This window comes from Callithrix jacchus, chromosome 9 (genome assembly GCF_049354715.1).
Source record: "Callithrix jacchus isolate 240 chromosome 9, calJac240_pri, whole genome shotgun sequence".
NCBI classification, from domain to species: Eukaryota; Metazoa; Chordata; class Mammalia; order Primates; family Cebidae; genus Callithrix; species Callithrix jacchus.
In genome coordinates this window covers 41,488,029-41,514,724 of record NC_133510.1, presented here as the reverse complement: position 1 = coordinate 41,514,724, position 26,696 = coordinate 41,488,029, and the positions used below count along the sequence as shown (strand labels likewise).

General features: G+C 38.0%; 1 protein-coding gene across 8 annotated transcripts in view; it reads right to left on the bottom strand.

Annotated features, from left to right (window-relative positions):
• TMTC1 (transmembrane O-mannosyltransferase targeting cadherins 1) overlaps positions 1-26,696 on the bottom strand; it is a 309,327-nt gene that overhangs the window by 228,595 nt on the left and 54,036 nt on the right. The gene's annotated exons all lie outside the window — the stretch shown is intronic.

Here is a 26,696-nt window from a genome sequence, read left to right as displayed (position 1 = left end):
TAAGGCAGATGCCTGGTATTTGTCATCAACCTGGATCACAAATGTCCTTGTCATGATCTACCTGAACCATTTTAAAGAAGGATATACATATATATATCCAGGTTGATGTATATATATATATATATATATATAGATATAGATATAGATATAGATATAGATATATATAGATATATATATACATGTAATATATATATATATCCTTCTTTAAAAATGATTTACATATACATATATATGTAAATATATACATATATATCTATATATACATAAATATATACATATATATCTATATATACACACATATATGTATTTTTAAAGAAGGATATATATATGTGTGTGTGTGTGTGTATATATATATATATATCCTTCTTTAAAAATGGTTTACATATACATATAGACATAAATATATATATATATATATATATATGTATGTATTTTTTTTCCTCAGAGCCAGGTCTTACTCTACCACACAGGCTACAGTGCAGTGGTACAATCATAGCTCACTGCATCCTCAAACTACATTACATGGTCCAAATGAGCCTCTTGCCTCAACCTCCCAAGTATCTAGGACTACAGGCATGCACCACCATGCCTGGGTATGTTTTATTTTTGTAGAGACAGGGTCTCGCTATGTTGCCCAGGCTGGTCTCAAACTCCTGGCCTCAAGCAATCCTTCCACCTCAGATTCCCAAAATACTGGGATTATCCACTTGAGCCACTGCACCTGGCTAAAGTTAATGTTTTTAAAATGTAAGAAAGAAAATTTATTCAGGAACAAGTTATATGTGATAATTTGGAAAGGGATAATATAAGGGATTATTAAAGTAAAACTATGAGTTCTACTTGTGCTTTTGGCTCTATGCTCTCCTTTCCTCTCAAACATATTGATTGATACTGTGTACATAATCCTCCATGTTCCAAAATGAAAAATTAAGGATGCTGATGTAGGATGGATGTTGGTGTCATTGGTTAAACTCAGACTGTAAAACTGCAGCTGGCATGACGTTTCTAACATTCTTATGACAAAGTGAGGAGGACTGAATAATTGGAGCAGATGTTGGAGATGTTCAGGGATTTGAGGCCCAGAGGCAGGACTTTAAAAAGCTGCTGAAATTCCTCATGCAATTAATTGGCAAAGAGCTCTCAGAGTCACTTTAAGGAGCAACCCAGAATCAGCAGGTCATCTTGGAGAGGCTCTTCATAAGAGGAGACTGCTCTCTCGCTCTCCAACATAACGCGAACTTCCCCTCAACTACATCTGATGTGGAAGAAAGTTCCCCAAATTAACCAGCCTGCTCACTTCACAGCATTTATCTTACATCATGTTAAACAACCACTAACACTATGGTTGTATAAATGTGCAGACCACTATGCTAAAACACTCATTAAAATATTCAAATGTTCAAACAGGCTAACCCCTCAAGGAAACATCTAACCACAACATGTGGTGTCTTAATAAGAAGTAACTCTTTTCCCAATCTATCACCTTCTGTTTATCAATGTACCAATTACCAAACAACAGTGTTAAAGACTCCTTTATACTCAAATATTACTGAGAAAAGAAATTTTAAGTGTGTTATATATAAGAGAAAACTTTTTAAAAATTTATTAATGCATTAAAATAATAAACTTATTTTCTATTAAAAACACTTTATCTTGAAAATCTGTGTTTCTTAAAACAAAAAAATTGGTGAAAAGAATAGAATGTTAAAAATATTTTGAAAATCTCCTTAAATATCTGGCTTAATAGAGGATAACAGAAACTAAATTCCCGTATTTTCTTCTATATTCAATCTGCTGCTATATGTTATTCTAGTTGAAGTATAAGAGGAAAATCTACCCTTGCTCAGATGTATTAATAGTTGGAAAAGTGAGGATTATCTTAACAGCTTTTTAGATAATCACAGCCCTCCTTCTTTGATACTAATATTCAACAAGTGGTGGTTTCTTGAAGCTTATTTGTGATGTCAAATCTACTGGTCTGTCTTCGACTTGAATGAATCTTTTACCCATTGCGATGGTTAATTTTATGTGTCAACTTAGCTAGACTATGGGATTCAGTTGTTCGTTCAAACACTGTCTTATATGTTGCTGTGAAGGTATTTTTTTTGAGATCTAAAAAATGTGACTAACATTTAGATCAGTAGTTGGAGTGAAATGGATCACTCTTTGTGATGTGGGTGAGCCTCATCTAACCAACTGAAGGCCTTAAGAGAAAAAGACTCATGCCCGCCCCCCAAAAAAAAGGAATTCTGATTGCAACATGGAAATGTGGAAATGCTGCCTACCAGCCTTGGGACTTGGGATTACAACATCAACTGTTGCATTTCCAGCCTATACACCTGCCCTGCAGGCTTTACACTTGCCAACCTCCACAACTACATAAGACAGTTCCTTAAAATAAACCTCTCTACATAAAGGCACGTGCACACACACACACAGAGAGAGAGAGAGCAAGCAAAAGACAGAGAGAGAGAGATCCTATTTCTTCAGTGTCTCTGGAGAACAGAAACTAATGTTCTCCATTCGTTTGGAGAACATTTGTGTTAGTGGAGAACACTAACACACCCATGCATGATTTTGTAACATCATGGACTGCCGATTTGAAAAATATTAGGTCACTGATTTACATACATTTTTAAAATGTTTACACATTTCATTACACAATATTTTGAAAATCCTATTTGCTAATATCATGCATCACCACTGATCTTATCAAAAGTCTTTTGGTACTGGTAGGCTATAAAACTCACAGTGAAGTTACAAGTTTGCACCAAAATCCAAATGTTCCCTGGAAAACTTGAATTTTAACACTAGCAATAAATACTATTAGTTGTTTTCACTGAAGTACCAGCCTCATTGCTCATTTTGAAGAAAAATGCCTATTTTGAATACCAAAGTCTGAATAATCGTAATTGCTATGGTGTGAATATGTTCCCCCAAATTCATGTGCTGAAAATATAATTCCCAATGCCACCATGTTGAGAGGTGAGGTGCAATGGGAGATGTGCTGGTCATGAGGGTGGAGCCCTCATGAATGGATTAATGCTGCTATAAGCAGGAGTTGCAGCAGTGGGTTCTCTCTCTCTACCGTTCTTCCTCATGTAAGGACACAACATTCTTTCCCTCCGGAGGGCCCAGTGTTCAAAGCACCAAGGTGGAAGCAGGAAGACCAGGCCCTAATCTACCAGCACCTTGATTTTGGACTTTGCAGCCTCAAGAACTGTGATAGAATAAATTTCTGTTCTTTATAAATTACCCAGTCTGTGGTATTCTGTTATAACAGAACAAAATGGACTAAGACAATAGTCTGTCAGCAAATCTTTCTAGCAAAAACGATGCTTTGTTAAAAGAAAAATAGTGAATAGTTCAGCTTGCAATTCAAACAATCATTCACATGCTTTTCCTCATGACGTTGTTTGGTGTGTAGCATAAGTGCTTTATGCATATTGCCCATTCCATTACACAGAATATTAAAAAGATATATACTCAGGTGTTAGAATTCCATTTAAAAATTTTTTACTGCTTCATCAAGGGTATTCTTAAATGAAAACAGGACTTTTTAAAACCACAAATGTGAGCCAAAATATACAAACCCTGGTCATTTGTGCCGCTGCTTTAATTCATGATAAAGGGCCAGTTATTTTACCTACCATGGCTTGTGAACTGTCTGTGCGAATTACCCACACAGCAAAAATGACAAATGTCTTTGTGTTATTATAAAAATAGTTTTGACCTCACAGAACCTCCCTAAAAGGATCTGGGGGATTTGTGGACCACAATTTCAGAACCAAACTGGCTCTCTCCCAAACCCACATCCCGACAAGGATCAGAAGTCAAAATTCAAATTAGCAAGTGCTGGGCATGATATGCCCTGGGCTCAGACTCCCCAGGGAAAAAGGATGGCCCCAATGGTCATGTTCTTTACAATGGAGTACATGCATCAGCACCACGCAAAGACTTTCCGAAACAGATCTGCCCAGAATCACTCTGCACTCTCAGAGAGAGTGTAATCAGGAGTCATTTCTAGTTCTCTTTCCTTTCACATTAGCCCTTACTTTTCTTTTTAAAAAAATAGTATTTTTAGCCATACTGTTTTACAATAGTTTACTGTCCTGAATGATAAATTCTCTCAAGGCACCCAGAAAAGGTATAATTAGAAACACAAGTATTGGTGTTGCAAAGGAAAATGACTACATATACTGGAGAAAAATCATTTTGCAAGTGAGATGATTTCTAACTGAATGCTTTCAACAAAATTTAAGCAGAATCTAATGAAGCCATTCACTGAAAGATCATTAAAAATGATATTTATGAAAGACCAGTAAATCCAAAAAATTCAAAGAATTAGGAGATTTTGCTATAACAAGACTCCCTTCATTCTCATCTACCCGTCTATATGAAAAGGTTTCTCGTTATAAGCATATAAATGAAAAACTGTGACACCCATGATGAAATCCAGATTCACTCCAGCAATAACTAATAGTTATCATTTAATACATAAGCTAATTGAACAACATATCCATCTCATTGAAATGCATTTCAATAACATTTTATTTTTTACTTTTAATAACTATGGGCAGAAAAATAAAGCAAACACTTACACTGTATTTATTATGGCCTAGGAACTAGTCTAAGCACTTTACATATATGAACAGATTTAGCCCTTGTAACATTTATGTTAGGTTGACATTTGTATTAGTCCATTCTCACACTGCTATGAAGAGATACCCAAGACTGGGCAATTTATAAAGAAAATAAGTTTAATTGACTCACAGTTTCAAGTGGCTGGGGAGGCCTCAGGAAACTTACAATCATGGTGGAAGACACCTCTTCACAGGGTGTCAAGAGAGAGAATGAGTGCTGAGCAAAGGGGGAAAAGCCCCTTATAAAACCATCAGATCTTATGAGAACTCACTTACTATTATGAGAACAGCAAAAGGGAAACCACCCCCATGATTCATTACCCTTCACCAGGTCCTTCCCACAACATGTGGGGATTATAGGAACTATAATTCAAGATGAGATTTGGATGGGGACACAGCCAAATTATATCAGTATTATTATTATTATTTCAGAAACAGGGTCTCATTCTGTCACCCAGAATGGAGTGCAGTGGCAGTATTATAGCTCCCTGCAGCCTCAAACTCCTAGGCTCAGGCAAACCTCCTGCCTTAACCTCCCCAGTAGCTAAGACCACAGGTGCATACCACCACAACTGGCTAATTTTTAAAGACAGGGAGTCGCTATGTTTCCCAGGCTGATCTTAAACTGCTGGCCTCAAGTGATCCACCTGCCTCAGGTTGCCAAAGCTTTGAGATTATGGGTATGAGCCACTATGCTCAGAGACTAGCATTATTTTGAACTTCCATTTACAGATAAGGCAACAAAAAGTCTAGAGCAACTAGAGTTAGAGTTGAGATTTGAAGCTATTTACTCAGGTTCCAGAGTCTGCGCTTTTAACTACTATTACTATGCTGCCTCAAAGCATTAAAAAATAACATTAATACTGTTTTGATAAATTGTTTATTAATAATGATATTCATAATTAAAACAGAAGAAATGTTATATTTAGAGTCTACGGACACAGAAAATTTTAAAATCATACTAGTTTATAGATTTTTTTTATTGCAAAGAAATATACAATGATTAATAAAAACATAAAATTGTATAAAATTAGAATAAAATTCTATAAGCTAAATGGCATAAAAATATTAAAGTGGAAAAAGAATAATATAAAATTCCAGGAAATAAAAGAGGAGCTTATTGATATATTTTTTAAATATAATGGTAGATAAATCACTTTTAGTATTTATATTTCATTTGACATATTTAAAACAAGGATCTAACAATTTTATACTAAACTGTCAACATTAATATACGGAAAATTACACTCTTTGTAAATATTGAGCATTTACAATGAAAAATTTTAGGCATCAATATAAATGTGAGAAGGGGCTCATGGGATTTTAAAATAAACTTAGGGAGTAAGTGGACCAAAATGTCGAAAGAGCACTGCCCTAGACTAGAGAAAAGAGCCCTCTCTTTAGCCTAAATAATTTTCTCAGTTTGAAATCCACTCTGTCTGAATTGAATAGTGCCTGTGAAAATTGCCTTTAATGGCTCAGCCTCAGTTGCAACCTTATCAAGGTCTGCTTACTAAGGCAGTGTTCCACTGAAAATGTAACTTTCTTCCTAACTTAACAAAAAAAAAGCCAGTTTTATTAATGCACGGAGTTTCACAAACCTGTGTCCCAAAGTAAAAATGAATTATTAGTTTAACAAATTAGCTTAGCAAATTCTAAGGGTTTGAAGTGAGTTAGCAGTTATATTCTTTAGTTTAAATGACTCACATTAGACATACGGTAATACTATTCCAAACAGTCACTTGCAACGTGATAGAGGTATAAGCATTTAGTAATTATAAAGGGAATTGCAAAGTTTTGTCGGATTGAGAATTATAATTCCTTTCACAGAAAAAGACATGCACATCATTATAGGCAACTAATACAAGCGATTATTATGACAATTACGCTTCAGTTAAGAAACTTGTACTTTGAACTTGCATGTGATTTATGATTGGGTGATGACAAATACTTACCAGAAAGAAATATTCTACAATACAACGCAGATCACTTGCAATAAATGAAACTCCTCAAATACTGTTTTCCTTGGTATAATGCATAAGTTAAAATGTCAAAATAAGTATTGGGAGGTAATATGTCTTCTGCTAATGGTGAAGTATCTTATATTGAACTAACCCTCTCACCATAGCAAACCAACAGAAAAACCCATCACTTAAAACTCTGTAAACAATATTGAGAATACGTGTTTGAAGGTACTGGAGAATGATCAAAAGCAGGCAGGAACCAGAAGGGAACAAATACTTTGAATATGGGAACAGTATGAAAAGTTTCCTGTTTTTTATGGCTTTTCATCTGAGAGGAAGGGACAGGTGGGCTCCACTGTGCAGGGCAGCTAGAATTCTGATAGAAACTCTTATTTTACTAGTTTGAAAAATCCGAAGACAGAATCGAGCAAGCTTGATAACTGTAAAGTCAGGAGGAAATCTCATAAAGAAGAGAGTGACAGAAGACTGTCCCCAATTCTGCATAATCCCTGCTCAAATCTCTGGCTGACTTCCGGCCTACATGAGTAAAGCAGAACTCCAAATAGCCCTGCTAAGGCTGGAAGATCTCGGCAGGGATTTCAGATGCCATCCCAGTGCAGAAGTTCAGTTGAGAAGTTCAAGTTCAGCCAAATTAACTGACTACTAAAACAAACAAAATCAATTATATTGAGAGGAATATAAAATAATCAAGAGTCTCTAAAATATATCATTACCAATGTCCAGGACACCATCCAAAATCATTAGACACATGAAGAACAGGAAAACATGATCCAAACATGCCTAGAGAATAGGCAATCTATAGAGACCCAAATATTAGAATTAGTAGAGAAGGATTTAAAATCAGCCGTTATAACCATCCTATGAAAACATGCCCATAATAAACCAACAAATAAAAATCTCACCCAAAACCAGAAATTATATTGAAAAGTACTGAACAGAAATTCTACACCTGAAAATATAGTATCAAAAAAGTTCAGAGTGGACTTAGTAGATGAGCCAGTAAACTTGTAGATAAATAAAAAGAAATGCTATGACCTAAAGAAATAATAAGCCACATTTTGGCTTCTTTGAGACTGGAATGCAGCTTACAGTTGTAATTGTCAGTGATTTCTCCCTTTTTGTTGTAAATAATATAATAATGCATTTGAAAACTGGTGGCATTGTAGAATTAACAAAATACAGAAATTTATTTTCTATTTCAGATAATTCCTGTTTACAAAGTCTGTGGGTCTAATTTTGGCATCTGGTTTTTATCTGTAAGCTTTCTCAAGGTGTTTTGTTCACTTGTGCATTTTTAAATTATAGCACGGAGCTCATATTTCTTGGAAATTCTTCTCTGTGAAGACTTGGATATCTGGGTTGCATGATATGATTTGCTTCATTTGCCTGGGGATAGTACAAAACCCAGGAGTACATTAAATTTCCACTTGAAGTTTTTTTGGAAAATACAGTGATATGAATTCAAGGTATAAAACCTTATGCTGGCTGGTTTGGGATTATATATCCTCAAGGGAGATCTTTCCCCTACATAGACAATGTCAATGCTTACATCAGTGAAATTTCTTTACGGTGACCTCACAGTGAGGGTGTGTGAATCCCAGCCTTATGCAGTGAGAAAGGATCCTCTGATTGACTCATCTTGAGTGGTCACTGGGCCCTTTTCTTCTATTCTGCAAGGCCTGCAAGGCCGCGGCCTAGGCAACTCAACCACAATGTGTTAATAGTCTTCTTATCTTTTCAATGTCCTGCTTTCATCTGATTTTTGGTTTAGCTCATCAGTATATTCACAAAGTGGATTTTAAAAAATATTTTATCTGGCAGTTTTGATTGTTTTTCCATAGGAGGATCTAGCTGCAGTACTGCCAGCATAAGAAATTCACCTCTATCTGTTCCTCTAACTACAGATACCATGTGGACTGAATGAGCCCTATGCTTCTTTACTGACAGCTTAGTGAGTATCTTTTGAACCAGGGTTGCATGTCTCAAGGAACAAGCCCATCTTGGGGACTCAGTAATTTAAAAATGAATCTACTGGTGCTCTCCTGACCATGAACTCTGAGGTGGCAGAGCAGAGGCCAAGGTTTTGTTAGGTCATAATGCTATCATGTTTGAACTCGATTCATGTGTCATGCTAGGAGAGGAGTGGTATTATCCCAGTCTTCCAGCTTAAACATTCCACAACCCCAAATCCACACTCTTTCTCCTTGTGTCTTAAAATTCCCCATACTAGATTCCTGAGCATATTCCATAGTTGGTGGGAGAGGGAGGTGGGCACCTTGGCACAGCCTCCTGTTTCTGTGGGTTTCTCCCAATAAATATGGTGCCAGATGGCCCAGTGTGTTTGCTCTTAGGAATTTCACATCTTCTCACTCTACAATGTCTAGAAAATCTGTAAATATGTGTAAAAAAGAAAGTAATATAAAAAAGACTAAGAAGATGTGAATATAAACAAAAAGTACTTCTAGAAATAAAAGTATAACTGAAATATTAAATTCTATGGACAAGTTTATGAACACAATAAATCAAACTGATGAAAGAATTAACCAAGTGAAATTAGACTTAAATTATCTAGAAAACAACATATAGGGACAAGAAGATAGAATACGAAGGCAGAGCTAATAGAAATGGAGGAGAGTAAGAAAGTTTAACATGCTTTAATATGAGACCCAGAGAAAAACATAAACAATGAATAAAGGCAGTATTAAAATAGACAAAGGCCACAAATTCTCCAGATTAGCAAGAAGCCCATTCCATAGGTTCAGGACTCCTAACATATCCCAAACAGGATAAATGAAAATATATCCGCATGTTGACTACCAATATGAAAATTCAGATGACCAAAGACAAAAGATCTTAAAAGTAGTCAAAGGGAAAATCCTGATTATAAACAAAAAAGTGGCAGACTGGTGACCTACTGAAGCCAAGATTAGAAGCTAGAAGACAGAACATTGGCTTCAGTGAGCTGAGAAAAAATAACTGTCAAGTCAGAAATACATGCCTAAACAATACCTTCCAAAAATTCAAGTAAAATAATGATATTTTAAATATACAAAACTAAAGGGGTGTCACTATCTTACACCTACTTCAGGAAATTTAGGAAATAAGTTTTAGTAGAAAGTGTTTGTTAAGTGGTATGTGGGCCAGAGGTGGTGACTAATGCCTGTAATCTTAGCACTTTGGGAGGCTGAGGTGGATCACCTGAGGTCAGGAGTTGGAGACCAGCCTGGCCAACATAGTGAAACCCCATCTCTACTAAAAATACAAATAAGTAGCTGGGTGTGGTGGCAGATTTCTGTAATCCCAGCTAATCAGGAGGCTGAGGCAGGAGAATTGCTTGAACCTGGGAAAATCCAGGAGGCAGAGGTTGCAGCGAGCTGACACTCCAGCCTGGGCAACAAGAGCAAAACTCCAACTCAAAAAAAAAAAAAAAAAGAGGTATCTCTGTGTATGTGTGTGTTGAAAGAGTGAGTTTTATAAGAACAAGATGGGAATAAACTACTTGATAATTAATAGGATGCTATTATTATTGTTATCAATAATAATATGTCACGAGAGAGCTATTGTATTTATTGACATATTGAATAACTTTCTACTTCGTTTACAAGAGTCAGACCTGAAATACAGGGACCAGAACTTTAGAAAGATAGAAAAATATATCAGGCAAACACTAACCCAAATAAATCCAGCATAGCATAACAAATGAGCTATTTTAGACATAATATACATTAATACAAAGACTATTACTGCCTGATGAGAAAGGTTCAAATCACCAAGAAGGTATTATATTTCTAAATATATTTACTCCCAACAGCACTGCCTGAAAATATGTAAAGCAAAATTGACAGAATTCCAAGGAGAAATAAAAATACCTACATTAATGAAAAAATTTTAACACCTTTCAGCAACTGAGAGATCAACAAGACCAAAAGAGTAATCAATAACAGCATCAAAGATTTAAATAACACCATTAACCAGCTTTCTCTTATAGACCAGTACTTTTTAAAAATGTTGGTTTCAGGCCCCCTTTACGTTCTGAAAAATTATTGAGAACTCTGAAATGATTTTGTATATAGAGGTTATTTCTGTTGATATTTGCTATGTAAGAAATTAAAACTTATAATTTAAGAAAATATGTCTTCAATAATTTTTAAATAATGATAAGCTTATTTTTTGCTAACATAAATAAATTTAATGAAATTTTACTATATTTTCTAAAACAAAAACAATCAGTGGTAAAGGAATTTTGTTTTTCATTCTGCAAATCTCCTTAACATCTGGCTTAATAGATGCCTATTGTATCCTTCTACTATCCGCTTCTATATTCATTTTGTTGCAATCACGTCATGTAGCTTCTAGAAAACTCCATTGTACATTCATGAGAGAATGAGAAAAAGGCAAATAATCACTTAGTATTGTTATAAGAATAATTTTGAACTAATGGATGCCTTCAAAGGGTGTTGGGGAACCCTCAGGGTCCCTAGATGATATACTGACAACTGCTAGTTTATAATGTGCAAAAATTTGCACCTGCAATGCAGAAAATACATGAAACTTTTACAAATGTTGATTGTATGCAAAAGAGAGGCGGTGATCTATTGGGTTTTATGGCCCAATTGGGTTTGATGACCTATTGAGCCATGAAATAAGTCTAAATACATGTTAAAGATTTATACGTTAAAAGCTGTACTCTCCGATAACAATGAAACTGGTTGGTAACCAATAATACAATCTCTTAAGGACCAGGTAATGACAAAGCTGACTTATTTTACCACTTCTGTTCACTAATTGTAGGTCTGAGACAGAACCACAAGGCAAAAATATAAGGAAAAATTATAAAAGTTAAAAAGGAAGTAGTTTAAAGATGATATGATTGTATATGTAGATGACCCAAAACATTCTACATATGAACTATTAGAACTAGAAAGTTTAGGCCAGGTGCAGTGGCTAATGCTTGTAATCCCAGCATTGTGGGAGGCCAAGGTGGGCAAATCACCTGAGGTCAGGAGTTCAAGACCAGCCTGGCCAACATGATGAAACCCCATCTTTACTAAAAATACAAAAAAAAAAAAATGGGCTGGCGTGGTGACTCATGCCTGTAATCCCAGCACCTTGGGAGGCCCTGCTGGGCGAATCACCTGAGGGTGGGAGTTCAAGATCAGCCTGACCAACATGGAATAACCCCATCTCTACAAAAAATACAAAATTAGCCAAGAGTAGTGGTGCATGCCTGTAATCCCAGCTACTCAGGGGGCTGAGACAGAAGAATTGCTTGAACCTGGGAGGTGGAGGTTGCGGTGAGCTGATATCGTGCCATTGTACTCCAGACTGGGTAACAAGAGTGAAACTCTGTCTCCAAAAAATAAAAAATAAAATACAAAAAAATTCGCCAGGTGTCAACACATGCCTGTAGTCCCAGCTACTCAGCAAGCTGTTTCAGGAGAATCACTTGAACCTGAGAGGCTGAGGTTACAGTGAGCTGAGATCACAGCACTGCACTTCAGCCTGAGCAACAGAGCAAGACTCTGTCTCAAAAAAGGAAAGAAAAGGACTAGAAACTTTAGCAATGTTGCTAAATATGAAAACTAAGACACAAAAAATCTATTTTATTTCTATATACTAGCATTAAAAGGTTAAAAATGTAATTATAAATAATACCTTTTATAAGCGTTTTAAAAACTAAGGAGCCTAAGAAGATGTGAGCTTTACATAGAAAATCATAAAACACATAAAGACAGCCTGCCTGCTGGAAAAGCATATCCGATTTTTTATTCATTATAAGAAAACTCAACATCATTAAGATGTCAATTCTCCCAACATTGATGTATATAGTCTCAACATAATTCCAATAAAAACTTCTAAAATTTTAACAGAACAGCAAAAGTTCACAAAATAATGAAGACAACTATAAAAAGCTACAAAGCAGTTATTATGACAGTTATTTAAATTGTTTTAAGGCTTCAACAATGAAGACTAGGTAGTATTAGCATGGAAGACAAAGGAACACAAAAAAGAAACCAAGCCAGGAGTGGTGGCTCACACCTTTAATCCTAGCACTTTGGGAGGCCAAGGCAAGAAGATCTCTTGAGCACAGGAGTTAGAGACCAGCCTGAACAACATAGTGAGACTCCATCTGTAAATTTCTTTTTAAAAAATTAGATGTCTGTGATCTTAGCCCCTCAGAAGTTGAGGCGGGAGGATTGCAGGAGCACAAGCGTTCAAGAATGCAGTGAGCTAAGATAGCCACTGCAAGCTAGGGAAACAAAGCAAGACCCTGCCTCTACTGTCTCTAAGAAAAGAGAGAGAGAGAGAGAGAGAGAGAGAGAGAGAGAGAGAGAGAGAGAGAGAGAGAGAGAAACCAGAAACTGATACGTATAAGTAGAAATTTAATCTGTGACAGTTTTGGCTCTGTAGATCAGTGAGAAAGAACTGGGAGCTTTAATGAATCATACTGAGATATTTGGTTATTAATTCATACAGAGAACAAAAAGAAACGAAGGAAGGAAAAAATTAAAGGGGGACTCAGGTAAAGTGAAGACTTTAGACTTAAAAGTCAAAAGTATGTTTTCAGAAATGTTTAGAAAACAATATGAACATCTTCATGACCTCAAGGTAGAGAAGACCAGAATATAGTGCACATCTTAGAGGAATAGACTGATATGATAAATTCATCTACATTAACAACCCTAAGAAAAATCAGCAAGAAACCTGAAAAGGCACTTTACAGGAAAAAATCCCAAGTGGCCAATAATAATCACGGGACTCTGTGATCACTCTCATTAGTAATTAGGGAAAAACAAGTTAAAACACTGTAAGAAAATATTTCATTCACATTAAGTTTGAAAATGTTAAAGTCTGACATACCAGCGTTGGCAGGAGCCTGGAGAATCATGAACAGGCAGATGCTGCTGAGTGTGGTGTATATTGTTACAACCAGTTTGGGTGAAGAAATATGGCCTAATTAATAATGATGAAGATTTGCATGCCCTATGACCCAAAAATGTCATTTGTAAGAATACAACCTAAGGAAATCCATGTACATATATATGAGAAATGTAAAAAATGTTCACAAAAGCACTATTGACAGAAAAAAAGTAAAAACCTGAATTTCCTTCCATCACATTCTAAATGATAAGTCATAGAGCCATTATCCAACTTATACAGCATTATATAGTGAATTACACAGCTGGGAAATGACTGAAATTTAGCTGCCAGCAATAACAAAGATGAATATCAGAAACAGTGTTGCATAAAAACAGCAAGCCACCAAATAATATATATTTTATGATTCATCTACATGCATGTATCATATAGGAATACAAATATGTGGTGAAACCATAAAGAAAGGTAACAGAAAAATAAACACTAAATTCACAATAATGTTAACTCTGTGGGGAAGAGAATGGGTTGGCAGGACACCCAGTACATGAGGATCTTTCAAACTTTACATACATTTTAATAAAATTATCTATCTACTCAAAACTTAACTTTTAAAGTAAAATAAATAGATTATACAAAAGTAAACCAATGACATGACCTAAAATACCACACAGTTCAAATGCTTCACTACAAATGATAACAAGAAATTCAACGTAAAGTTTAGCTGTATATCCATCAAGTTCTTTTTTTTTTTTGAGTGGAGTCTTGCTCTGTTGATCGGGCTAGAGTGCAGTGGCATGATCTCAGCTCACTACAGCCTCCTCTTGGGTTTAAGCAATTCTCCTGCCTCAGCTTCCTGAATAGCTGGAATTACACGTGCCTACCATCACCACTGGCTAATTTTTTTATTTTTTATTTATTTATTTTTTTTAGTAGAAATGGGATTTCACCATGGTGACCAGGCTGGTCCCAAACTTGTGACCTCATGTGATCCACCCACTTTGCCTTCCCAAAGTGCTGGGATTACAGGTGTGAGCCACCATGCCAGGCCTGCCAGGATCTTTTTTTCCCTTTTTGGAGACAGAGTTTTGCTTTTTGCCCAGGCTGGCATGCAATGGCATGATCTTGGCTCACTGCAATCTCTGCCTCCCGGGTTCAAGTGATTCTCCTGTCTCGGCCTCCTGAGTAGCTGAGATTAGAGGCATGAGCCACTACACCCAGCCCTGCCAAGTTCTTAATGTGGAAATTTCTCTTTCTGAACTAGCAGATCATCATGTAATAAAGGCAGAATTGAAAGACTACAAGTGAATAATCATGTTTATAAAACATGGCACCCAGATAAATGATTAAAGTTCTATAAAATATTTACTTCTGGTTCATAATTAATTACATGCTCTATGGAGACAAGATGCTCCAGTAATGAAGTTTTTGACATTTCAGGAAAAGTATTTATTTGATCTGCTATTTCACAATGGTCTGCTACAACATTCAATATTCTATAAATAACATTTCACAGTCATCACTGTAGCTGACTTCCTGAGAAAAAAAAACAATAACATTTAAGACATCTAATTGCTAAAACTCAGTATTCAAATTCAACACTTTACCTTTTTCTCTCTACTAATGATACTGCAAAGAAGTACATTCTAATCCTAAAGATAGGCTGCCTGCTAGTAGAAGAATTCCATTCCATTCTGGCTTCTCCTGTTTAAAGACCCAGGACTTTATATACAGAGCCACCTAAGCCCAGGATTCCACAGCCTAACTGGGTTGGTTGCCAAATATTTGGCCTGAGCAGAATTAAAAAACATACACTGTGTTCTGGTTCATCTAACCCTGCTCTGGGAAAAAACAATGCAGTCAGTCCCAGGGGAACACCACCCTGCGCTGCTAGGCTACTGAGCCAGAGGTGCACAGAATTAAGGAGGGGGGTGGGAAGCAGCCTGTCTCATGAAATCATTCTAGGTTTCTGCCCTCATTTCTGCCTGTTCAATGTCTCAAACCAGCTCACTAGCTGTATTTGATATCTTTCTTTAAGACAATAGCAATTAACATGAAAGCTGCTCTTTATAGACATCGGGGACATTAAAATACAATATTTACTCTGTTAGTTACAGAGATTCCAAGCCATCTCCCAATTTTAATATAACCCCAGAGAAGCTCTCCCTAGATTTTTAATAAAGTCCTTTCAATCTATGTCTGATTCTGTGAGCTCAAGAGGAAACAGGGCACATGGCCAAGACAAGCATATAATCAGAAGTACAGACCGACTGCTTTCCTCCAAGAGGGCAACCAACCCTAGACTCTCTTCAGTTGTTTGGGAATTTGACCTGTCTTCTCTCCAATCTCATTACAACTTTTATGTTAACATCTGACACTACTGCATCCCTTACCCTTTAACAATCCCCAAATCCCATCCCTGGTGAAATACTGGCCATACCAACATGGTGCTTTCCAGCCACAAGAGGAATAATTGTCATGTGCTGTGATTACAGCACAGCACATAAAGAAAACATCATTGAAAACAGACCAGAAAAAAAATCAGAAGGCCAAGGCAATACTGTCAATCTAGAGATGAAAAGCTCTGAAGACTTATTTAGATTGAGAAATTAACTGCACACATAAAAGATTATCCTTTCCAAATATCTACATAAGTAGCACTAGATGTAGTTAAGAGATAATGAATTATGTACACAGGAAAACAGAACAGCAAACAACCTTCTCCACAACCTTCCAGGAGGCACTGCTGAGCACAGCAGGGGCTCTGCTGCTCTGTCCTGATGAGGCCAAGGGCATCATCAAATGCAATTATTAAATAAACAGCCCAAAATGTCAAAATACAATCCAAAAGCCATAACACATAATGTCTCAGGAGCTCTGCATCTGGTAAGATTTGATGTGTAATTTACTGAGCCTGTGCCATAGCACTGTATGATCAAAGCAAAAAGAAAAAGATAAGCAAAAGCTCAGTATTGTGGTCCCAGGCTGATTTTCTGAAATACAGAGACTTTTGCATACTGCATGTACAGCTATGGATTACAGTGATGCAGAAGCCCCCAACTCAGAGAGAAAGTATGGAAACTTGGGGGACCAAAACCATGAAATATATTTTAAATGTCAAATATTAAGAGGATTTATGTTTTTCCTTCCCATTGACAGGCACTCTGCAGTTACAGCAAAAGGAGAATGAATTTGGGAAATAGAAGTTTTTTTGTTGTGTTTTGTTTTGTTTTCAAGACAGGGTCTTGCTATTGAGCAGGCTAGAGTGCACTGGCACAATCATCGCTTACTATTGCCATGAACTGAGCTCAGCTATCCTCCCACTAGCTTCCCAGGTAGCTGGGACTACAAGGTGTGCGCCACCATGCCCAGCTAATTTAAGAAGGAGGAGTTTTAAGTGAAGCATTGACTGGCCATACAACATTAAGTATCTTCTGCATGTCCAATAGTAGAAACCACTTTTGAAAAAGTAGGAGCTTTATTGTGATGCACACCAATGTTACAACTTTTGGCTGAAATTATACTGTGCAAGATAAATGACATAATGTGGCACCTTGAGCATCAGTTTCCATTGTTAGAGCCAGTGCCCTAATCTGCTGTGACAGGGAGTGAGGATTCATGGGGCAGAAGGGAAGGGAGTGGAACCAGATGCTGAGAGATCTCAGACTTGGCAGGAAAGAGCTGAAAGCAGAGTACACCTTGTCAGTCCAGAAGCTCAGGAGCTATGATCTGAATTCAGCATGTGGGGAGGAGGAGAACCCGCGTACCGGCCTCCCTCCCCGGAGCCTTCCCGACAGTCAAAGCCAGGGAAACGCCAATGACAGCTAAAGGGAGCTGCTCACATGTGTGAAGCTAGGGAGTGCAGGGCTTAGAAGCTTGAATAGACCTTAAAAATCATCCAACCTGCTCATTTCACACATCAGGGAAGGGAATGACTACCTAGGTCTTATCCTTAGGACGCAGACCCCACGATTCTAATCTGAGTCCTCTATCCCTCACCACACAAAGCAGATGAACAGCATTTGGTAGAAATGCCAACTCTCAGACCTGCCCCAGGCCTGCTAAACCAGAAATCATTTTAAAACAACATCCCCAGAAAATTCCCATGCCCATGAAGGCTTAAAAAGCACTGCTCTAAACCACAGGTTAACTCTTCTAATCCAGCAAAGCACAGACTCTGGAGACAAACTCCCCATGTTCAAATCTCAACTCATTTACTTCTCAACTCTGTGACCTAGGCAAATGCCTTAAACTCTGTCTCTTAGCTTCACTCTGTGCGGTCATCACAATAACCTCTCTCATAGGGTTCTTGTGAGGGTTCTCAATAATTTGTCATCAATGTTCAAATTATGTTGGAATATCTGCTCACTCTACTGTCTCCCTACTAGATGGGGAGCTCCTTGGAGGCAGAGAATTTCCTGTGTATTCTGGATCTCTCCAGTTTGTGCTCCAGACGCAATCTCCACTCTGTTCCTTATGAGAAGGCCAGCCTATGTGGTCACATCAGCAAACTTCCCTACCTTCTGCTTTCTAGTTTCATGCATGAGGGGGAACTTGGCCTGAGAGCAGAGGACAGGAGGAAGAGAATTCAGGGTGTTTCACGGCCAGGCTCTGTCACTGCCAGGTCACCTCAGGCTGACTGGTACCTGGACCAAAGGTTCCTGTCACGATGACTTGTGCGGGACACTTGCTTCCCAGGTTATGGGTGATAACAGTTCCTCTGCTGTGACTACCATGGGCAGTGCCCTCACTGGTGTAAACAGTCCCTTTGCAGATAATCCCCCTCCAATGATCCTAATTTGAATCTGCCATCTCTTTTTTCTTGTGAGTCGCTATGTCTCCTTCCATTCACCCAAGAAGTATTTTCTGCACGTGTACTATGTGTCAGATACTATTCTAGATGCTGATGACGCAAAGATAAAATAAAAAGACAAGATCTCTGCACTCATGGAATTCATGTGGAGACTTAACACCATGTCTGGTACAGAGCAGACACCCTTCTATAAAAATACAACTTCCTCTTCTCATTAAAACTTTTCCTCAACCATGAATCAGAAGTGCTTACTAAGCACTTACTATGCTTACTTATAAGCACTTACTAAGTGCTTACTTACAGCAAGAGCCTGCTGATTCCATATAGCAGCTCTGCCAACAAGAGCAAGAAATGGGGGGAAGTAAGCCACACAAGAGACTCCGAGCCTTTGCAGAAGGGTGCAGTTGCACAAACAGCATATAGACTTGAATCCAAATCTACTTATTTTCATTTAACAAATTCAAGGACTTTGAAAATATTTTACTTGAGAAAGTTAGATTTAAAAAATAAACACAGGAAGGTGAGTTTTGTGACTTTTCTGACAAATCAAACCCCTGCATGCAGCGTAACTCCCGCAATTTGCCAAAGAACTATACCACACATGAATATTCTTGCTTGTGCTTTTTTAAAACATGAATTTCCTGGAAAACTGCCACATTTCTTAGGAGGCAGACAGGTTAAGCTAAATGTCTTATTAGGAATATGTGTCACTTAAAATTCCGAGTTGGGGCTTTGCAAGGTCATCTTTCCACATCTGCTTCAAAGTTTCATCAAAATAATACTCATGCCTAGAGACCAGGAGATGCTATTGATCCTTTTCTCCCACTCTTCCTTCTCCAAAAGTCAGATTTACTGTAAGAAAGCGGACACTCTACATTTAGAACCATCCCTGAGAAGGATCACTGGAGGATGACAGCATTGCCATTTGCAGTGAGGACGGTGCCTACTGGCAGTAAGACAATTTAATTATTTCCTGATGCCAACAAAGGTTTCACCTGCTCTTTCTTCAGCTGTTCCCAATTAGAATAAAAGCCAGGAAACTCGGTAATAATAACAGCTCTTAGGTTCCAAAATCTTCACTCTCAACATAGTACTAATTCAGTTAGGGTATAAAACGGGGAGGAATCAAAATGGAAAATCTCACTCAGCATTTGTTCAAAAGGCCCTCACATTGCTGTATTTTTGTTGTGTTTGTTAGTACTAAGCTTGAGTTTTTTTAAATCCCTGTTTTATGTAAGTCATAGTAGGTTCCCTTGCAAGGATCGTTCTCTTAACATTAAGTTGAACAGGGGTGGTACTATATTTTCTTGAGGAACATTGTAAATTGGAATTTGAAAGAAGTCATGGAGTCAAATGAACAATAATCTATTTTCTGCAGTTTTCTGTCCGTGAACCTGAGTTTTTACTAAAAGAGAGTTTAATTCAGCAAAGAAATGGGTTGATGATAATCTAAAAGCCTAGCAAAGTGGATTTTATTTTATTTATTTATAAATAAAATAAAGGTGCAATCTAGGCTCACTGCAACCTCTGCCTCCCGGGTTTAAGCAATTCTCCTGCCTCAGCCTCCAGAGGAGCTGGTATTACAGGTTCCTGCCACCATGCCCAGCTAATTTTTGTATTTTTAGTAGAGACAGGGTTTCATCAGATTGGTCAGGCTGGTCTCAAACTCCCAGTCTCAAGTGATTTACCTGCCTTGGCCTCCCACAGTGCTGCAATTACATGCGCATTGTTCCTGGCCGAAAACTGGATGTTAAACAACATACAGCAAAGCAGTAGAGAGCAAACTTTAAGCTCGTAGAAGAAAAGAAACTGCTCAGAAACTGTCTGCTCCTTTTTAGCCCATTTATGCCTGAGGTTGCAATTTCTTGAATTTTTGCAATCAGACTTTGGCAGTGACCTTGAGCAGTAGGATATAAATAACTCCCACATGGTTAGTGTTCCGATATTGGAACAATAGGCATAAATGGGTCAAATAGTAGTATAGGAAAATGTAGTAAATGAGTAAAGTCTCTGAAATTAACGTTAATTTTATTACTTCTTCTCATTTACTTGAATTAAGTCAGATAAGCAGGTAGTATCAATATACAAAAAATGTTCACACTTTGGATCCATTTAAATATAAAACAAGGAAATGAAATACTGCTATATGCCTATCCAAATGTGCACAGATTTGTCTAGTTATTGTAGTTACCACTTTTTATTACACACTTAAAGATTTTTGGCACACAGCTGACCTAATTCTTCCAACCCAGAATATCAATTCCCATATGGTTGTATATTCTTTCCATTACTATACAGTTTTTCTTGGCTACTGTTTTCTTCTGCTCATTCCTTTTTCTCTCCTACAATATTCAAGCAACTTTACTTCTATTCCTATAAACAAAGATATGTATTATGATTATTTCTTTTGATTAGAACTTTCTTATCCTGAAATTAGTCAATTGAATTAAATTCTGTATAAATTATGTATAATACACAGTATTTTAAAAAGACACTATAAAGATTTCAAAACGATTTTGAAAAGGGCACACATAATAAAGGTTACATGGTAGCAAGTGATAATTGCAAAGTCAGTAAAGCAATACTAAAGTCACTGTGCCTTAGAATAAGGGGATACCAGCCTGAGCTGGGGCTCAGGAAAGAGTATTCAAAGGACTGACTTTGGACAAGAAGACATTACTGAGTGAGTGGAAAAGGTGAAGGTACAGAGGTAGATGACAACAAAAGACAACCATGGCAACCAGAAACATAATGTATATTTCAGTGGGAATGAGGAGAGCCATTCGGCTGCAGTGAGCCCTTCCAGTAGGAAAGCAGTGGGAGACAAGGATAATCAGACGGGCTGGAAGGCAATCAGCTTACGAACACCAAGAGAAAAGACGCCATGAGAGCATCGTTCAGAGACTGCCTCGAAGGCCAGACAAATCCCCATTGTAGACCTCGTCCCACTACTTACTGGCCTGGATTTCCATATCCATAAAATGTTGATAATAACAGCTCTGATCTCAAAAGAGATTCTTTACATATTAAACAGCAAAACACTTATCATAGTGTTCAGCATATCAAAATTAAAAAAAAATTACAGTCTGCCCTGTTATTAGCCATGCTGAGGGGTGTGGGTGTCCTTTTGTCATCATTAAAGGGATCTTGGTGCAGAGTGACATGACAAATCACTCTTCTGGCAAACAATGCCCACCATCATGTCCAGAGGGAGGAGGCCACATTCCCCACCTCCCCTTTATTCAGGCTTCTCATACCATTTAAAGTGAGTCCATCAACACAGACTAGAACTGGTTTCTTATCCACATAATTTCTTTATGCCCAAGAGTCTCCAGGATGAAGCTGGAGATTCCCAACAATGCTTCAGTACCTTCTCTTATATATGCTGAGCTTCCCAGTGAAGTGAACATGGACTTGGGTCAAGAAAGACCTGGATTTAAATAGTGACTGCATGTGTTACTCCTGACAAGTTATTGTCTCTGAACTCTATTTTCCCCATGCAAAACATGAAACATGAGATGTCAGGCCCTGCGCATTACCTTCTTTAATCATCATAACAATCCTATGAGAGAGATGCTGATGAGAGAGTCCCATTTTCCCTATAATGAAACTGAGGTCTAGAAAGATTAAGTAACTTGCCAGTCCCAGATGGTGTGGGTGGTGGAAATAGGCAATTTGACCCCACAGAGTCTTCATCTCCTCCTTCCCCACCTTCTCAGAATCCCAAGGGAGTAACTGCATGAGTCAGGGCTAAGCCTAGGGCCTCCCTCATGTAACTGAATCACTTATGAGAATGTCCTTGGTTGACATAAAAGCCATAATCAAGGGAAATCCTTAATATCCTCTAAAACGTTCTTTACTTACTATCACATTATTTTTACGCTGAACGCCAATGTGCTGACAGCCATTTTAGTGACATAGGGAGGCTGCAAAAGTCAGGCTAAGGTGCCAGCTGTTCACCACACTCTTATCTCCAGTATTCCTTCTAGAATTAACAGCTTTTGATAAAAATTTTCATCTTCTGAACACATTCTGCCTTGTCGCTCTCCTAGCTGCAACCTGACAAAATTTGCAATCAGTTTGGCTTTAGGCCTCAATGTGAGCTTGAATCTCTTATGAGCTACTTCTCTATTCACTTATCAGTCTTTCTCTCCATTTCTGTGCCGTCAATAATGTTTCTGAACTCAACACATCACGCTCTTTTCTTCACTGGTTTCAATATTGCTCTGCTCATTTTATTGTTTTACTTGGGAAGCTTCCCAAGTGTTTGCTTTGACAATGCAAGGCCGTTATTTTTTCAAGGCAGTTTCCACAACACATTAATGCACTTGAAGTTGTTGACCTGTTTTTCTTTGAAGATCTACATCCAAGACTTTACTGGGGAAAATGTCTTGCTTCTGATATTACTGCTTAGGTCTTTGTGCCTTTTCATAATGCAAAAATCCCCGTTCCCTTTTACTTTGCCCAGGTACAGAATGTGTCCTAAAATAGATGTTGGCACACTGCTCTCCCACTGAGCAGACAAAAGGCATCTACTTAAATATGATTCCCTTTTTCCTAATCCAATGCTGCCTTCTGTCTTCTTACATTTCCACATGTCTCTTAATTTCCAGGAAAGTACAAATTAATCACAGGGATAATTTATTTCTCCTGAAATACCCTGCTGAGTTTGCTGTCTCTAATAAAGGCCACATGCATTTACTAACCTGAAGAATAACTGGCATGCTCTGGTTTTTTCAAGTGGGTTCTAGGAGACACAAGAACTCCTCGTATGGATGAACTTCTGACCCTTCCCAGGATACCAGTCCTTCTCCCTGCATATCCCACCATTTGGCACAACCTTTGGGCTGCCACAGTAAGCAGGTGGGTAACCTGTGCCCATAATCCAGAAGATCATAAGTTATTTTGACAGTTCTGCAAACCAAACGGGGGATGTCTAGATAAAGACATAGATAGATCCACATATAGAATCACAGTTTTAAAATACCTGAGCAAAATACCTTAAGAATATGCCACATTTCTCATGCCTTTCATATTGGGCTGCCACTAGCAATTTTTAACAAAGCTCATTAAAAAAATATAACTTAATTTTGCTTTAATTTCAGTAATTGGTTATTTGGAGTTTTTATTTTCTTCTTCTGCCTTTTAGAACAAAAGCTGTTACAGTAAATATTTCCAGGAGGCATGACTCCTTCGGCCTCAGGACACTCTTTGCCACTTTTAACGATTAAACTGATTACCTGGAATTGCCAGGCCTATTCTAACTCTGCATAAATACAGTCAGAACATAACTTGCAGAATCTGTGTGTGTGAACTCTGTTTCTCACTAGTACCTGGCTTCTGTTATAAGCATTAACTTCTTCTGTGCTAGTTAAAAATATCTAATTGTTAAACAACTAATCATATACCAACCATTTTCACATTCAACCCCAGAACTAAGCCGAATCTAGATTAGGAGAGCAGAGGTAAAGCCCATGATAGAGGAAAACAGCAACACACATTCAGAACATAGACCCTCATGAAGGCACAGAATCCTCAGCATCCTTTAAGTAGGTGCCATCCTTAACCTGATCACTTTTTGAAGTTATGAGATTTCTCATCAAAACAAGCTTTCTGTTTGCAGAGGAAATATATAGTGAATTAAGACTCAGGAGCCATGCTGCAGGGGCCTGATTTCCAGGTTCTCTGCTATTAGCTGCAGTTTTGCAGGGCAGATTACTGATCTTCCTCATGACTCCATTATTGAAGTTCTAAGATGTAGATAAGAATGGCACCAAGCACATAGAGTTGTTATAAGGATTAAGTGAGTTAAATTGTGCAAAGTGTTTACAACAGTAGGCAAATATAGTAGCCACTCAACAAATGTCAGCTATATTACTAATTATGCTCCATATATTCTGGAGAATTATTTATTGGAATCCAGGATTCTAGGCAGTAAGAGAACTATTACCTCATCATGTAATAGGTGTTTAATAAATTCTTGTGAAAGTATGCTCATTGAAGCAGGACCACTTAATAAAACACTTTAGCATAAACGTCAACAGGCATGGAAGGAAGACTGCATTTGTAACTTGCGTGCAAAGACTCACGTGTGCATTGAGTATTGCTAAGAGTCACTGTTGGTGCAGATGCCTCTTCAGGACCAATCAGGAGGTCAAGAGGGCCACATACACCTACCTCTGGCTGAGCATCAACTGTGCAGCAGGTGAAAACAAAGTACAAAGCACAGTACGAGTAAAGAAGACAAATCTCTGAGTCAGCCTTGCGTAATTTGAGGGTTTCGAAAAGAAGTTCTCTCAATACCGCATATTCTAACTCATAGGCAGGTGATAAAAAATGAGAACACATGGACACAGAGAAGGGATTACTACACACTGGGGTCTATTGGCGGGAATAGGGGAGGGACAGCGGTGGTGGGGGGAGCTGGGGAGGGATAGCCTGGGGAGAAATGCCAAATGTGGGTGAAGGGGAGGAAGGCAGCAAAACACACTGCCATGTGTGTACCTATGCAACTATCTTGCATGTTCTGCACATGTACCCCAAAACCTAAAATGCAATTTAAAAAAAAAAAGAAGTTCTCTCTGGGTTATTTTGCATTCATAGATTCTCCATGGGTCTATTAGGACTGTAGGTTAAGGAGATTAAGACAAGGGGACACCTGAGGATCCCTGTGGGTATATTTTCTTCCTGGCCACAGATCTTCCAATCCATTCTCTCTGGGGAAATCAACTATATGACCAGATTAACCAAGGGTGAAGCATAATTTACATGAGATCGTTATGGCCTTAGAAAGCAGCCAATATACAGAAATCCCAGGACAGGCATTGCCCCTAAGGAGACAGCAAAGGCAATGGAAGCAAAGGCTATGTTAAGGTAGACTTGAGCTCTACCAGTACAGTTTCACTCCTTAGGTAAAGCAAAAACAAAAACAACAACAAAAAAAAAACAAAAACAAAACTGGAAAAAATATGACTCAATAGAAATATGGATGTTTTTACATTTTTTTATACTCTCTTGAATAATTTAAATTTCTTCAAAACAGAAAAAGGAGAAATAAAGAAAAGCAACCTTTTCCTTACTTAAATTCACTCTCTTAACAAAACAAGAATAAAAAGTTAGTGACACATTAGTGTGCCACCATGACTACGTGCAACACTGTGCTGGCATGCCCACAGCAAAGGCTTGCACAGATATGCATTAACTTTGAAATGTCCACAAAGCAAAACTTAACCAGATACACACATATACATACAATCCATGTCTCAGAAATGTCACACGCAAGAAGTTCCACCAAAGAGCAGTACAACCATCCAACATAAAACTCAGCAGACAGAATAATCAGAAGCCTAGGATTGCCTCTATCCCTCAACAGCTGGCTCATTGCTGCTTCAGAGAGCTTTTTAAAAATTGTATTTAAATACTGCTCACAGATGAAATGTGACACGTCACATCCTACATTTCACTTTAAGGTGAAGAAAGACTTTCTGAAAAGTGCTGAGCTGGGTGCTCTGAACAGAGACATCCTATTTCTCTCCAACACAATGAGGCCATCGCTCAGAGCCAGGCAGAGCACCAGCACCCATCATGCAAAACAGGGGAAAGCCACTCAGGGAAAAGGGTAAAGATTCCTGCTCCCAGGAGAATGTTGCTTTTCTCAACAGTTCTTTCTAGAAGTTGCTCCTAAATGTCTCAAGAAAACACTGTAAGGGCTTTACCTCTGCAGCCTGGGGCAGCTTAGACAGTGGAATCAGATGCACGTGGGTTCACATCCTGGGACTTCCACTCTCCAGCTGTGTCCTGCTAAGCAAATGATTTGAGCTCCCCAAGCCTTGCCTTCCACATGTGGGAAGACCTACTTCCCAAGGACGTGGTGACAGTTAATGAGCTGAACCATGCTTACCTCCTGGCTTATAATAGGTGTTCCATAGTGGCTCCCTTTTTCTTTTCAATGGGAAAGAGATCATGAATAACAAAGCCAATCTTGCCGGACATTGAAAAGTAGCACCACAGATATACTAAACAGGCAACTTATTATCCATCCCCTTTCTCCCCCAACTGTAGGAAGACTGACTATCTTCAGATTAGGGTACAACAGTAGGTGCTAATTGGGTGCTCGTGTTGCACTGGGCCCCATGCTAGAGCCTCTACATAGGTCACATCATTTACAAAACTTGTTACCAATTATTATTATTTTACAGATCTGGAAATTAGTAAATTCAACTTTTTACTGCTAATAAGTGAAAAACTGTGTACTTAAACCCACTTATGTGACTCCAGAATCCATGTACCTAATCCCTGAGCATGCCACTACTTCATTATTGTTAAATGTAAACAATGAAGGAAATTCTAAAATCGCTTTTTGGGAAAAATTGCATCAAC